Consider the following 12,124-nt stretch of genomic DNA (forward strand, 5'->3'; position numbering starts at 1 on the left):
AATTGTATATAAATCATTCTATATTTACCTTATCAGTTGTGCTGTCACTGTTATTGTTTCAATCCACTCCTATGTACCCTTTAGTCTTCTGAAATCTGGTCTACACCTCATATATATATATATATATATATATATATATATATATATATATATATATATATATATATATATATATATATATATATATATATATATATATATATATATATAAAAAATACAATTTTGGTGGGAGCCAGCCAGGAGGTGGTGCTATTGAACTAATAACAGTTAATCTTGAACATACATACCATTGTGAAAGCTATTATACCATTGATAACATGGAAATAATTGAAGAGTGGGGAATTAAAATTCCAAACTCACTGATAATCAGTGGATTAACTAGAACAGAGATAGATGAAGAACTAATTGATGTTTTGAAAAAATGATTCTATTGCTCGCCAAATTGTTATTAGTAATCCTGATTCACCGTTTCACCGAGACGAAATACTCGCGTTTCAAAGTGGATCGGCCCTAAAATCTCTCGAGCCCAAATTACCTTACATTCATCAATTGTCAAGTGATCCTAATGTAACTTATGTAAAATCACTGTCGAGCATCTACTTAAAGCAGGTAGGGCGCAGCGCCACCCAGAGTTACATTGATGAATTGAAGGAAGTTGCAAAACTTAGTGGTAAAGAATTTGAAGTAGTGCTCAAGGAAATGCTCACTCAGATGAATGAGTTTGTCACTCCCACTGAGTCCGGAGATGATGCTGGTTTACCTGAGGTGTTGTCGGAGCCATCATCAGAGGTTACATCCATGACACCTGCATCAGCTCCTAAAACATCTTATGTTGAGACCCAACTACCAAACATCTTCAAATGTGAATGAAACCACTGTACTCACCACACATGTACTTACCCCGCCTGAAGTCCAAAAGGTGACAGGAGAACATATAGTGAGAAGTGGAGAAACTCCTCAGTTAAGTGCACCTATGAGGCTCAGAGCATTTTCAGGAAAATGTCCTCGACCCAATAATGAAGCGGACTATGACACATTGCGTTCTAATGTTGAACTGATTTTAAAAGACCCATATGTGTCCGACCTACACAGATCTAGAAGGATACTTGATAGCCTCCTGCCACCAGCAGCCGATGTAATCAAGCATTTAAGTCCTGAAACTCCACCTTCATCTTGCATTCAGCTGTTAGATTCAGCTTTTGGCACCGTTGAGTACGGAGACAAGCTTTTCGCCAAGTTCATGAGTACCTTACAAGACTCGGGTGAGAAACCATCTGCCTACTTGCACAGAGTACACGTAGCTTTGAGCATGACTATAAAATCCTGTATATATAAATCCTGTACTATATTAATCCTGAGAAAGCAGACCAACACCTTCTCAAGCAATTTTGCAGAGGTTGTTGGGATAACCTGATTGCAGACCTACAGTTAGAACAGAAAAAAATCAATCCTCCATCCTTTGCTGAGCTACTGCTGCTCCTTTGTACTGAAGAAGACAAGTACAATGCAAAAGCTACCCGCATGAAGCAACATTTAGGTGCTTCCAAACATGTGCTCTCACACACAAAAAGGGCATGGATGGCCAGTGAAAAGGAATCAGATGTAGTGTCTCTTACCACTGAAATACAAAAGCTGAAGAAGCAGATCGCCGAGCTTCAGAGTCAACTGACAGCTCTGACTGCTAAGCCCAGAAGTCAAAGACAAAATTCCAGAAGGAAAGAAATTAAACCACACCAGTACAAGAGCAACGAAAGCCAAGCAATGTTGTTTCTCAACCTCAAACAACCAACAGCAAAACACAAACGGGTAAACCTAAGCCCTGGTATTGCTTTACTTGTGGTGAGTGAGGTGAAGTGTGATAATGAACCAAACTCTGTACTCGTTGCCACCAAGCGCAAGCAGTTAAAAGATAAACAACGCCTGTGGGGAAACCCAAAATAGTCACTCATCTACAGCTTTAAACTAGAACCAGTTCCCGTCATGGGACAGGAGGGGACTGACACAAATATGAAATGTCCCAAACCGAGCCATGTCCCATTAAAGTGTCAAAAAGCTAAAAAACGAACGACTAAAGGGTTAATAGGTACAAAATGTACTGCACAAGTCAATATAGCAGGTAAACCATGTAGTTGCTTATTAGACACTGGTTCACAGGTCACTACAGTTTCCCGGTGTTTTTATGAGCAACACTTATCAGAACAGCCTATTCTTTCCCTTGACGATTTACTAGGAGTCGAAGGTGCAAACGGTCAATCTGTGCCTCACGAGGGCTACATTGAAATCAATGTTACCTTTCCAAAACAGTTTTTTTGAGAACGATATTGAAGCGCCAACTCTTGCACTGGTTGTGCCAGATGTTAAGGTACACACAGAATCCCTAGTGTTAATAGGAACAAATACCCTTGATGTGCTCTATAAGCAGTACTCAAAGTCTAAATCCTCTAACCATCAGCCTTCTCCTTTTGGTTACAGGGCAGTTTTAAAAACCTTAGAACTAAGATAAAAACAAACCACTGATGGTCATCTCGGGTTGGTGAGATCGCAAAGCAAAGAACATGCGGTTATTTCTGCAGGGCAATCAGTTAGAGAATCAATTAGAAGGACCAGTTACCTCACATGGGCTTCATTCTGATAAATGGGTTGTAGTGCAGCATCCAGCTATGTCATACTTACCTGGTGGGATAGTAGTTAAAAGCTGTCTACCTTATCAACACATCAGCCCTGCCATCTACCAGTTGTGCTTACAAATGAGACTGAGCATAATGTGACAATACCACCCAAATGTGTAATTGCTGAATTACACGCTGTACAGAGCGTACATTTCAAAAGAACAAAGTGTATGAAGTTCTGGTTCAACAATAAGTGAACACTTACCTGATCGAGAGTCAAGACCTGTTTTCAACTTTAGTGATTCTCCACTACCCCAAGTGTTGGAAGGAAAGCATCACAGAAAAGCTTGAGAGCATGCCAGAGGTCTTTGCTCAACATGAATTAGATTTTGGACACACTCAAAAAGTGAAACATTGCATCAACCTGAGCGATGAAACCCCGTTTAAAAACGGAGCTCGACCGATACATCCCAAAGACCTAGATGCTGTTCTCCAAGAGCTCCTGGGAAGTTGAATAATCAGAGTCAGAATCTTCTTTTTCTTCACCCATAGTGGTTGTAAGAAAGAAAAATGGCAATGTCAGACTTTGCATTGACTACCGGAAGATGAATCTCCAGACGGTGAATGATACATATGCCTTACCAAATCTTGAGAAGACATTTTCAGCTTTAAGTGGCTCAAAATGGTTTTCTGTGCTAGATCTTAAATCTGGTTATTAACAGATTGAAGTCGAAGAAGCAGACAAGCCCAAAACTGCGTTCACATGTCCCTTGGGGTTTTGGGAATTTAACCGTATGCCACAAGGAGTGACAAATGTCCCAGGCACATTCCAGAGATTAATGGAGAAGTATATGGGGGGCATTAATCTCAAGGAAGTACTCGTCTTCCTGGATGACTTGATATTTTCTGACACATTAGAAGAACACGACAGCCGCTTGCGACATGTTCTCGATTGTCTAAAGCAGTACAGATTGAAACTTTCGCCTGAAAAGTGCAAGTTCTTCCAGAAATTTGTCCGCTACTTGGGACATATAGTGTCAGAGGATGGTGCAGCAACAGATCCCGAAAAGATCCAAGCTTTAAAAACCTGGTCAAGTCCAAATAATCTCAACGAGTTAAGATCATTCCTCAGATTTTCCAGCTATTACCGGAGATTCATTAAAGACTATTCCCAGATTGTTAAACCACTCAACAATCTGACTGCAGGATACCCACCACTTTGCAAAGGTGCCAAAGTGAAAGAGAAAAGCAAGTGCTACTTCCACCCAAAAGAGCCCTTTAACAAGCTCTGGACACCTACCTGCCAACAAGCATTTAACTCGATCATTGACTAGCTAACCACTGCTCCTGTCCTGGGCTTTGCTAATCCTAAACCACCATATATTCTGCACACAGTTCCTAGTACCACAGGGTTAGATGCTGCATTATACCAAGAGCAGGGGGGACAGATGCGTGTCATTGCATTTGCTAGCAGGGGGTTGTCGCACAGTGAGTCCCGATATCCGGCCCATAAGCTTGAATTTTTAGCACTTAAATGGAGTGTGACAGAAAAGTTTAACGATTACCTGTATGGCAGTCAGTTCACTGTTTCAACAAATAGTAATCCTTTGACCTACCTCCTCACAACAGCTAAACTTGATGCCACTAGTTATAGTTGGTTGGCTGCTCTTTCTACTTTCTCATTTAAGTTACAATACAGAGCAGGAAGACAAAATCTAGATGCGGATGGTCTCTTTAGACATCCTCAAACAGAGCTAAAACTAACACAAACACATATACAAACAATAAACAAACACATATCCAAGAAAAAATATGAACGCATTGACCGATTTGTGCAACATCATTTAGTAGATGATGAGTGTCCTCAATACAGTGGTTAAGTGGTCAAAGCTCTCTGTGAAAAACATCTTGTCCACCAACACGCACAAGAGTGTCCAAGCTTAACCTTAGTTGAATCTCTTGCACTGTATCCAGATGCTGTACCTGACTGCTTCGGGCAAGAAGAGGAGTTTGGCGGATTAACAGTAATTCCTCAACTAACAGATACAGACCTAGCCGAAAAGCAAAGAGCCGATCCAGTGCTGAGAAAAGTAATCTACCACATGGAGTTAGGAGAAAAGCCTCCTCCCACAGTGAAATGTGAGCTTCCTGATCTTCCTTTCCTCTTACCGGAGTGGACACGCCTAGAGTTGAGGAGTGGAGTCCTCTACAGGAGGCGACAGGACAAAGAAAACTTCACTTATCAATTAGTCCTGCCAGAAGAGCTTCGAGCTGTTGTTTTAAAAAGTTTACATGACGATCTAGGTCACATGGGTATAGAAAGAACCCTTGATTTAGTAAGGTCCAGATTTTACTGGCCAAAGATGGCAGCTGAAGTTGAACGAAAAGTAAAGACATGCAACTGTTGTGTTCGTCGAAAAGCTTCACCTGAAAAAGCCGCACCATTGGTAAATATCCAAGTCACTAGACCCTTGCAGCTGGTCTCCATGGACTTCCTCTCTATAGAGCCTGATAGAAGCAACACCAAAGACATTTTAGTGATAACTGATCATTTCAGAAAATATGCTGTTGCTGTCCCCACACCGAACCAGAAAGCAAGAACTGTCGCAAAGTGTTTGTGGGAGAATTTCTTTGTACATTATGGATTTCCTGAAAGGTTTCATAGTGACCAAGAGCCACATTTTGAATCTCGCGCAATAAAAGAACTCTGTGATGTCTCAGGCATTCAGAAGATACGAACTACACCGTACCACCCAAGGGGAAACCCTGTAGAACGTTTCAATAGAACCTTGCTTAATATGCTCGGTACTTTGGAGGAACAAGACAAAACACACTGGAAAGACTTTGTTAAGCCCCTTGTTCATGCTTACAATTGTACAAGGAATGAGGTCACAGGATTCACACCGTATGAGCTAATGTTCGGCGTCAGCCTAGGTTGCCTGTTGATAGCATTCGGCTTACCTGTGAGGGACAATCCATCCAAGCCACATTTCGAGTATGTACATAACTTAAAATCTCACCTGGAGGAGAGCTATGACATAGCTTCACGCAGTGCACTTAAGATTACACAAAAGAACAAGACAGTTTTGTCAAACATGTTACCAATTCCATGCTGGACATTGGCGATCGTGTACTGGTAAGGAATGTTCGCCTACGCGGGAGACATAAGTTAGCAGACAAGTGGGAGCCTATGACTTATGTAGTTGTGAAGAAAGCAGGTGATCTGTAAGTGTACACTGTTAGACCAGAAATGAAAGATGGTCATCTGCGTATGTTGCATAGAGATCTCTTACTACCTTGTGTATTCCTACCTGTTCCAGAAGTCAAACAACCAGTCTTGACGAAGACCATTCCAAAACCTAGGACACGACTGACTACCCATGATTTTGATGAAAATCCTGAAGAAATAGACTATCTAGATGTTGATATCCAAGATCACTGGTTTGAAAAGTCACCACTTCGGGAAACAAGAGTTTCTACAGTTTATAATACCTTTAATCCAAAGGAAATTCTGGATAATATATCTTTGGCTGTGCCTGTCAAAGGTCCAGATGACAGTTTGTGTGTGGATGCTCCAGACAATTTACCTGTACCTGTGCATCCCAAGGAAATTCAAGTGGAATCTATGGAAATTGAAAATGTCCCAGTGAATGAAAATTCTGATGTTCGAGTACCGGCAACTGAGGAGGAGGATCACAATGATGACAATCCTGTCAGACGGTCTACTCGACGGAGAGATAAGCCTGATAGACTTGCCTACTCTCAGTTTGGAAACCCTCTGATATCAGTTGTTCAATCCCTATTCCAAGGCCTAAACACAGCCATTGTCAATTCATTGGTTGGGGTTGGAAATTTAAATAGTTTACCAACGTTATCATATAGTGAACCAAAGGTTGTTACCTGTCAACCATTAACAACATGTAACGGAACGTACATAAATTCAAGGGGGAAGGGTGTAGCCCACTAGAAAGTGTATATAAATAAATATTTAAAACCGAATTTAAAACAATATAGATTCATTAAAAATAAAGCAGAATGTAAACCACTATACTTTCAGATACATTATTTGAACCAGTTAAAATGTTTCATGTCGATAATTTCAACCAATTAACACCATTCTACACATAGATCCCGCCTTGATTGACAGGTGACAGCGAGAGTTTTTTTTACTGCGCAGACGCGCACACACAGCCAAAGTGAGGAGAGAAAAGGAGACAGAAAAAATAGAAAAAGCCTAAATTATAATTATATATTATAATTAACTGTTGGAAAGAGTGAAAACAAAAGTCGAAACAATACTACTGCCAGTTGGAGTGCTGAGGAACTTCGGTTTGTAGTTTTATCCAACGTGAAACTTGGTGAGTTAAGTTGAGAGTTACTTAGGTTCTGAGTGCTATGCTAACCTAATACAGCTATGACGCAGCATGTTGCATTTCTTGGTTATTTTCTTCTCTTTCATTTAGCCGTGTAAATATTGTCGATTCGAATTTAATTCCCAAAGTGTTTTGAGTGATATTACTTCTGAGTTATTAAATTGTTAAATTGCATTGTATGAATGTGATCATTTAAAATATTTAAACCGTGGTGTGTAATATGTATAGGTTTTGTACATACATTTCATTTTGTTTTATTCTGACACTATTTATACAGGTCAGGTTTTTTTTTATTCCATGGGAAGAAGCTTTACAACAATTTTTCAACAGTTTGAAATCCCACCAGAACCACTGTGTCTTTAAGGATGTTTTATATTATTTTATATTATTTTGTTTTTTCTGCAAAGGATTACAAATGAAAATACTCTAGAGGAGTGCCTTCATTCAGAGTAAAAGAAATTGCAGAGACATTGAAAAAGACATTTTAATTCTGGATGTGATTTTATTTTATTTAAGTTTTGTTATATTCCGTGTATGTATATATTTTATTTTAGGCTTCACTTGGAGGGTGCACCCTAGGGTATTATACATGTATTGTACATGTTTAATTTCTCTCACTCTAAATTGTATATAAATCATTCTATATTTACCTTATTAGTTGTACTGTCACTGTTATTGTTTCAATCCACTACCTCCTACGTACCCTTTAGTCTTCTGATATCTGGTCTACACATCATACACACACACACACACACAGAAACACACACACACACACACATATATATATATATATATATATATATATATATATATATATATATATATATATATATGCTACATATGGCTATACGAGCGTTAAACACATAACGTAATCAGTCACTGTGATGTCATCTTATGCTCTGGCATTTGTTTTATGATCATGTTTTTCTTTTTGTTCCCTTCTCTCCTCTATGCCTGTGATTGTTTATGATGGTTTATATGTATGGTGTTGTTGTGTTTGTTTTTCTACGCATCCACGGTAGATACAAATTTCCTCCCACCATCCATCCATCCATCCATCCAAATGATTGTCTATGGCGCACATATACTTTAACTCCGAATCTATTTTCCCCCACACCTTTTCCTGTAAAGCTGGTAAATGATTGTCAGTAGTACACGTATACGTTAAAACCGAATCTGGTGCGTTCCCACACACCTGTTCCCATAACACTGTTAAATAAATAGGTCATAGGTAAATGATTAATAATGATAGTCCTTCACGTAGATCAATACATTCAGGTGCTTTCCCATAATTGCATACATGCATATGCCCTCTCTATAAAAGGCTAATACTCCTGGGAGTTTCACATTTTTGGAAACACAGTAAAAGGATAGAACTTCGAAGCTCTCCTTCAAAATTTGTAGACACCATGGATTTCTCAGCAGGTAAGATGATGTATTTTAAACAATTAAAATTGTTAATGATAAATTTTCCAATTTGATATTAACCTACACAATAATTAGTGTATGCAATATTCAGAACATTTTTGATTACAACAGAGATTATCCTACTTATATGAAAATTGATGCAATCTGGTACGGGACTATACCTATGGTTTAAGCTTCAATACACATATTGCAGAGCAAGACCGAACTATTGTACCGTCTAAGATATCGTAACAAACAAATGCACGCCTACTAGGTAATTTCAAATTATCTCCAAGATCTGTATAGTGAGCTCAAAGATAACTGTTAAGTTACTAAAAGTATATTTTATTTGTTTTAGTGTTTTTAGACAACAGCGTTATGATTATTTCTGGAGACAACCTTCCTGAGACGTCCAAGCATGGCCATTTGAATCTGAGATCAACTAGACGCAAGTCATAACTTAAAATTATGAATGTCTCATACTGTAAAGTCTTTAATTTTTCATATGCATTTATATTTTGTTTGTTTCATATTCAGAAGTTGACACCGTGACTATCAGTGGTGGTGGTGGTGGTGGTGGTGATGATTCAAGCGCTTCAGGTGAAATGTATATATTGCATTCTATTTTCCCCCAGTGCAAAAAGATCTCTCACATTTTCTGTGACTTTATAGATACAAGTGATTTCGAAAATGGTGGTAATATAGAAGAACATGCGGAATTAAACTCAGAAGCGGCTGTTCAAATCAATCACAAATTACAGGAGCAACGTAGAAAGAATTCTTCCAACTAAAAAAAGCTTTATTGGAAAATCATTCATTGGACATCTTGATAATACAGTTGAATATGGTCCAGGTAGGGAATTTGTCCCTTTACTGTACAACACACTGGAAACCTTGAATAGATGCATCACAGTGAACATAAAACTGATAAGAAAATTGTATGTTAGATATGGCACAGAAATGACCGAAATGCAATTCGGATACAGAAGCTAAAAAAATTAGAACCAAAAATATTCTGACATCACCCCATGATTTCTATTATGATGGAAACGAGAGTTCTTCAAATGGTCTGTTACATCATGTTCCTTGTACAACTCTGAACCTATATTAAACTGATGCGATCAACCGGCTGAATGAAAGTTTAATTCCATCACACCAGGTCGTTAGTCAGAGACCTGTCAGAGTCCCAATTACAATATATCAAATCAGTGTCTGTTAGAGTTACAAAATAACCTAAATGAACAGTCATTTAGTACAATTAAACCCTGGTCTAATCGAAGCAGTCAACCAATTGAATGAACATTTAAGATCATCAGACCAGAGCAATACTCAAAATGAAAATCCAAGCCAAATTTCCAGGCAAAATGCATCAAACAAACTTGTGATGCCATGTGACATATTTTTCTAATTAAATCAATGTTTGTTAGAAAATAACCTAAATGAACAAAGACAATCTATGCAGATAAATCCTTGTTTAATAGATGCAGTGAATCAACTCAATGAAAGCATGGCTTTATCTCCCGATCACAATATAATCTCAACTCCAGAAATTGCTCAGGAACATAGACTGTTATCTGCTCATGATATGTTATACAAACTTATTCAAAGTCTTATGAGGTTAAATGACAGTCTATTAGGGCTGCATGATTATGGCCAAAATGGTAATCCCGATTATTTTGATCAATATTGAGATCTCGATTATTTATCACGATTATTAATTGATTTTAGTGACAACATATTTTTATTGCACTTTCACATTTATTAAGTTTGCTCATGCCACAATATAACACACAAGTAGGAATGAGAGAACTTGAGCTGGTCAATTATGACAGAATTTAGGAACATACTGTGAGCCATGACAAAGTAATTTATCTTCTGATAAACTAAATGTAATATTTTCAGTTAATTTTACAGACTGTATGCAAAAAAACAACCGTTAACTTGTAAACAAATACAATAAACATCAATGTTCAGTGTTTGAAGTCTCCTACTCTTAAATATATTTAAAGCTGCACTATTAGACATTTTCCACTGTCATGGTTCTGGGCTGGGATCAATTCTCGAACCTCTCTGTGTATATTGTGTATATATCTGAATAATCTCATAAAGGATGTAATTGGGTGAGTTAATTTATCCGTCAGATGCAAAGCGCTTTAGTTTTATGGTTTTCATTTCTGATGCACCGATCAGGATTTTTACAGCCGATGTGATCCAGATACCAATCTTTTTTTAATTTAAACTTTAATCAGCAGGTCTGTCATAAACAGTTAAATGTAAGCTCTCTGCTCATGGTCACTGTTAATTGAATTAAAATAATAGCAATGAGAAATACTATTGGTTAATTGATAAATAAACAAGCATAAAATATTTATTTTTAAATATCTTAAAAACAATAGAGAGTCCTAATTAAAAGTAGACTATAACAAAATGATCCACATTAGTAAAAAGGCTAATAGCTTTCTATGGAAATAGCGAACTAAGATTAATGTCAGATTGATATTAAATGCAACCCATAGTAATTAAACATTATTTAATTTCTCATTTATATTTTATGAAATTATAATATCTATCTTTTATATTAAATGATTTATTTATAACTAAGCACATTTTCTGTCTTTACATTTGTCTATCAGTTTTAGATGGTTTCTCCAGTACAGTGTCCATGTCTGCTGATAATATTGTGTTTTTGGGGAGATAAATCAAAACATGGAAACAGGAGTTGACTTTTCTAGTGATATCTGGCAACTGTGAGTTTAAATGTAGTGAATTAGAGTTAATGAAGGAAAGTGGCAGTGTACTGTATGTTTACAGACCGAACAGTTGCTACTGTTGATTATGATTGGTGAGGAATTTTTTAATAAAGAAGTTTGAATTAAACCCACCTTGTAGCGTTAGCATTATTATTAATTTACTCCACCCGAAGCCGCTGTGTCTACACGAGCAGGTGAAAGTTCAGGTCATTTTGCGGGATCAATAAAAGATGGAAGTTGAAGCAGATAATGTACAGAGATAATTGTCATCATAATGGCTTCTCTGCAGTATTTCCACACTTGTTCGGTTGATTGAGGAGATGAAAAGCGGTGTGAAAGTAACTGTTGCGCGGTGAAGATGCATTTTGTACTTCCTGTAGTTTTTATTCTGATTGTATTATACAACTCTGAACAGGTCACTCGCACCGGTGCGAATAAATATTTATTTACAGTCGCACAAAATACTTTTCAGTCACAAATGCGAGTGAACTGGTCGCACTGTAGAGCCCTGAGTTTTCTGAGAAGTTTTTTCCCGTTTAATGTCCCCGACAACCTCTGTAATTTCCCCTCACCCAAAGCGCTGGAGCTCGAAGCGAAGCCAGCAGCACGAGGGCTAAAATCCTAACTTCGTTTCGGGGTTTTGGCACTACAAAATTATGTCATCCCTGCGCCGCTCTGTGATTGGCTGTGTGTAGGAAGCGCTTGATTTGAGTGGAGAAAACAGCGGAGTTTTCTATGAGCGGAGGACGAATTTTAAATGTCAATATCGAAGTCGATCATGCTCATTTAATCGTGGGCAGTCGTAATCGCGATCGATATTCCAATAATTGTGCAGCCCTACAGTCTGGTGAACTTAATCGAATCCCCTGCCAATATTCCACAAACTGCCCAAAAATAGGTGTGCCAAGCTTGAAGCATCATACTTAAAAAGACTTGAGGCTGTAATTGGTGCCAAAGGTGCTTCAACAAAGTATTGAGCAAAGGC

The 12,124-nt window shown here is 38.0% G+C and overlaps 1 protein-coding gene across 3 annotated transcripts in view; it reads left to right on the forward strand.

Annotated features, from left to right (window-relative positions):
• ripor3 (RIPOR family member 3) overlaps nucleotides 1-12,124 on the forward strand; it is a 114,429-nt gene that overhangs the window by 98,902 nt on the left and 3,403 nt on the right. For 2 of the 3 annotated variants that reach the window (XM_053683590.1, XM_053683591.1), the window contains 2 exons: nucleotides 4,584-8,407; nucleotides 8,748-12,124. The exon at nucleotides 8,748-12,124 is cut by the window's right edge and continues 3,403 nt beyond it. The gene's annotated coding sequence lies outside the window, so the exon portion shown is untranslated. The remainder of the gene's footprint in view (nucleotides 1-4,583; nucleotides 8,408-8,747) is intronic. The other variant, XM_053683592.1, reaches the window with a different exon arrangement.

This window comes from Ictalurus punctatus, chromosome 11, assembly GCF_001660625.3.
Source record: "Ictalurus punctatus breed USDA103 chromosome 11, Coco_2.0, whole genome shotgun sequence".
In the NCBI taxonomy this organism is placed as follows: domain Eukaryota; kingdom Metazoa; phylum Chordata; class Actinopteri; order Siluriformes; family Ictaluridae; genus Ictalurus; species Ictalurus punctatus.